This window comes from Oratosquilla oratoria, chromosome 5 (genome assembly GCF_046742065.1).
Source record: "Oratosquilla oratoria isolate Oo_2021 chromosome 5, ASM4674206v1, whole genome shotgun sequence".
Taxonomy (NCBI): Eukaryota; Metazoa; Arthropoda; class Malacostraca; order Stomatopoda; family Squillidae; genus Oratosquilla; species Oratosquilla oratoria.
In genome coordinates this window covers 64,595,684-64,600,683 of record NC_134781.1, presented here as the reverse complement: position 1 = coordinate 64,600,683, position 5,000 = coordinate 64,595,684, and the positions used below count along the sequence as shown (strand labels likewise).

The following is a 5,000-nucleotide window of genomic DNA, read 5'->3' as shown; positions in this document are numbered from 1 at the left end:
AATCCACCCCAATTACACTCAATTGTAGAATCCCCCTCCTCCGCACACTGATCAACGGTAGGCTTTCCACCCTAACAAAGACTACTAGTAGATTAGGCTAGGTTTGACTTGGTTAGTTTAGGTCAGGTCAGGTTGGGCCAGGTTAGGTTATGTATCACGAGCCATAATCAACTGTAGAATGTTAGGTTAGGTTAGGTTATGTATCACGAGCCATAATTAACGGTAGAATATTAGATTAGGTTAGGTTATGAATCACGAGCCATAATCAACTATAGAATGTCCACCCCAAGAGCGTGTGGAGAGAAAATTCTACAATTGATCCCGTTCACCCTATCGTTGACCTCCAAGACTTCAGTATTTATTCTAACTGCCGCCAGGCGATTTTATTCAGCTATGGGAGGGGGGAAGTCCCTCTAGCTTAACAAGGTATCCCACACGTGGTCGAGAAAATCAACCAAGAACTACAACAAGACCCCGACCATTTACGGGGGTCCCGCCCACCCGTGCCTTGGGGACCCCCAGACAAATTAGATTACCAAGAGGGCGCCAACGGTGCTCGGGAGCTGTAATGAGGAGACTTCGGGGGCCAATAATCTGACAGGCAATTGAGGATTGACTACCCAATTAGGTAACACTGGGGGTCCCAAGACGAAGGCAGGAACAGCTTGTAATTGGGGAGGCATGGGGAGGAGGGAGTTCCCCATCATCAGCAGGAAATAGGGAGAAAATATCATCCATATCAACTGGGTCTGGGATGTTCACACGGGTGTAGGTCATTTGTTATTGGTCGCGGTATTCACTTGTCATGTGAAGGGAGTCTTCAGTTGTGCGACCAGTACGGAACCCATTGCTTTGGATCTGGGACCAGGCCGAAGTTGCTTAAGACGCAAGGAAGGCTCTAGTTTTGGACAAGGCAAAGTAATATATAAAGGAACAGGATAGATATTGACACACAAGCATAAAACAGAAACTGATAAGCAAAAACGTATGGAAGAAGATAAAAACGGACATGACACTGAAATGAAAGTGACAGCCTAGCACGGGACAACTGACACACGGACCAAGAAACAACGCAGACATAAGAAAAGAATTAAAAACCGAAGCCAGGGCAGAAACTAGGATAAAGACAAAGGTCTCCACCTGACATGAAGTTAGAGAGCAGACAGAGACATTCTGACAAAGGAAGACATACTACATGGGACGAAGGCTGTATAATACTAAGGAACAGAAACCGAGAAGTTACCAAGCAACAGCGTCTAAAGCGTACCTGTAGATGTAAGTAAGAAACTATGTGAGGTGCGATCACGTGAAAGAGACAACGCAACGTAGAGGCACAATTGTACGTCTTGTTTAGGTACATTGGATAAAAAGATAAAATACATACCAAGAAAAGAAAGGAGAATTAATTATACACACGAAACAAGAGCTATAACATGGACCGAGGACTAAAGGTAATGCATGAAAAATAGCCATCAGCTGAGATAGAAACACGAGACAAAGATGAAATAAAATCAAAGAGTGTAATGCAAACGCGGGATGAGAGAGAGTCAGAGAGAGAAAGAGAGAGAGAGAGAAACACAGAGAGAGAGAGAGAGAGAGAGATAGAGAGAGAGAGAGAGAGAGAGAGAGATATATAGATATATATAGAGAGAGATATATATATATATATATATTTTATATATAATATATATATATATATATATATAGAGAGAGAGAGAGATAGAGAGAGAGAGAGAATCTTCGTTGCTGTGTAGGGATCAACTGTCCGACCTTGAGAAAGATCGGTTGTAGGCAATGTACTGTATAATTCATTAGCTGAATTTTCCCCAGAGGAAACAGTCCGACCTTATAGTGGGAACAATAAGTACCACGTGACTCCCTTTCGCTTACGAAGTACGAGGATGCCATGGTGATGGCACCACTAGGAAAGAGAAGAGGGTCACTGAAATAGGTTGAAACATGAAAATCTATGTGAACAAGTTGCATAAACACGGCGAAGGGAATATGGACTGGAAGTGAAGCGTTTATTCCTGACGTTTCGTCTATTGACTTTGAGAAAGTCAATAGACGAAACGTCAGGAATAAACGATTCACTTCCAGTCCGTGTTTCCTTTGCCGTGTTTATACAAAGTTAAAACATGTTCACTATCAAAGGTGTGGCGACATTCTCAAGAGGCAAATGGGCTCTTTACTTACTCTTAAACAAAAAGAGAAATTCTGAATTACTGGTTGGTCTGCAAAACTGTCTTACTTAGCAGACATATCTGAAGAATGTAAAAACCAGCATGCAAGGTGAAATATGATATATCTTATCTTCAACTGACAAAATTAATTATCAGGGGGAGAAAATACGGTTGCGGTTCAACAGAAGAAAAGACGCTAATACGGACACATTTCAACTCGTCGGAGTAAACACAGGTAATAAAGACGCAATACATCCTATTTCTGTACATCCTGATGTACTGGGAAAATCATACAATTCTCAAAACAAATGTACAGTAAATTATGGATGTAAAAACCAATTAACTGCATCTGTATTAACTCTGCCTCGGATCGCTTTAGTAGACAAAATACTCTACTCTAAAAGTAAATACATGATGGCAGGGGTGGGGTGGGGGCAGTTAAATAAAATGTGACATAGAAGGACCACTAAGTTTTTTGTGAAAAAAAAAAAACAGTTCTCGTGTCTGCCGTCCTCTGGTAGGGCCAACCGTGCCGGCACTCTGGGCTATAACGACCCTGCGTCCGTCACGCACGCGAGAGTGTCACGTCACGACAGGTGGATCTCGCATGGCAGGAGTGCCACAGGTGACGTGATTCCATCATGTGACACTGGAAAGGGGAGGTACAGCTGGTCACTCATGGCTCGAAGTCATGCTAACTTTCAACCTTGCAATACGATACACGTAATTCTAACTTCATACATTCTTTTTTAACTAGCAGTCCTCGGTGATATACTATTTCACTGGCTCTGTTTTCGCCCCCGAAAGACTTCGTTAGTTGTGGGCTAGTCTCCCAATGGACCTAACACACGCACAGGTAATTGATACTGCCTTGCAAGTGCTACATGACACTGAAATACAACAGTGCTAAATGAGTCTATAACCACATACCCCATATGCGGGCACGGGTGAGAATTGACCCTGACGTGACTTTGAGTATTTTCTAACACCAAACGATTTCGTTCATCCTTTGGTGACCTATAACCCGAAGAACTATCCCAATCAGACCATTTTGGATGATAGCCCTGGAACCAGCATGCCGTTTTCTGCGACCTTGGAAATGTTGTTTTGGTTGACGCCTGACAATTTCATTCAGTTTAACAGGATACATTCAGCATCGTTCCACATTTGGAGCGACGTCCTCTCTCTGTAAGATATTAAATGACCTTTATATTTCCTCCATGAAAGATATTTGTTATCGTTATTTTCTCTGTAACGAGTAACATCATGACAAACTTTAAGTTCTACTCCTTCACTACGACTCCCTTTACTGAATAAAATCCTCTGGCGTTTGCGAGATTAAAATAAAAATAATCATCCGGAATTGGCCTCAACCACTGTCACTGTGCTGGACAAAATCTCACACAAGCCAGACAAAAAAAAAGTAACTTTGAATAACACGGTACACGTGAACACAACTTTCTGACATCCTAGGATGTACCACCTCGTCAGCACACTAGGGAAGCATACTACTTGCTGTTGCTAGTTCGTTTGAATAGAAACTACCTCGGTTGCGGTATTCTAGACTTCCGTACACTATCTCAACAATGTGCCTAACATTCGTATAGGTTTAACTTCACGTAGTTCGTCATTCAGCTTATCTATATGACATTAGAGCAATTTGACATTTAGAAATTTGAAAAACAAAGATCGTTGCCAAAGTCGTTTCTACTCATACTTAGTAGCAAAAACAATTAGCATGCTAGCGAAAAACGTCTAGACTGCCCGTGATTCAGTGTGGACCAATTAAGTAAACTGTAAACACGAGCCACTGTATGAAATGGACATTATAGAGCATGGGAGGAGGCGTCACGTCAGACTGAACGAAAATATTCGAGTCCGGATGTGGCGGGTTGTGCGATCGAGAAAAATGAACGAAGAATTATAGAAGAAAGATCACCAAAGACCCTGAACCTAACACGTACTGTATGATGAATGCATACACCTGTATACTGTATATAGATGCATACATACCTACTATCATGCGCATGAACATGTAAATGTACATGCACAACGATTGGAGAATAAACGAAAATGCGAAAATTCAATGTAAGGCAATACTTTTAGTCAAATTGTATTATGGTTATGTTATTATTTCGTGGTCACGTATTTGTCAGAGCCACAAAGTGTGTACTTCTAGTACATACGTACTAAGATTCCCGTATCAAGCTCTGTACGAAGCTATAATGCAAATAAAAATATGATCGTATAATGTTTCCGTATAAGATCGGAATATTGACCACTGACAAATGCGTATCTACACTTCAAAGCAAACTGAAGTTGAGAAGGAATGGCTACACAAGAATGGGATTACCTCTTCTGCTGAAGACATCTAAAACATCTACAGAACACACACACACACACACACACACACACACACACACACACACACACACACACACACACACACACATAGCATTACCCATAGATCGGTCATACGAGCTCTGAGCTCTCTTCCGGAAGGGAAATAGCTGTCGATCACGAGTCCAACACGTGATCCAAAGACCAAAGTGAATACACACACACACACACACCACACATAAACAAGACGAATGATGTAATACAGTAAATCGTGTAGACAGGGCGCGTGGCGGGAGATGGGTTAGGAACACAGTTTTCAAGCTCTCTAGTGAACTGAATGACGCTTATTGCATTGGATAGCCAAGGCAAACTGGCTCCCAGACTGATTGACTTGGGTGTCAGAATGACATGATATGTAAAGTGGCACATCAGACTGACAGTTTGGGTGTACTAGTTTTAAGATCATATTTGAATCTA

At 41.8% G+C, this 5,000-nt stretch overlaps 1 protein-coding gene across 1 annotated transcript in view; it reads right to left on the bottom strand.

Moving 5' to 3' along the window:
- The window catches only part of LOC143025516 (uncharacterized), a 728,273-nt gene that overhangs the window by 722,580 nt on the left and 693 nt on the right, over nucleotides 1-5,000 (bottom strand). The gene's annotated exons all lie outside the window — the stretch shown is intronic.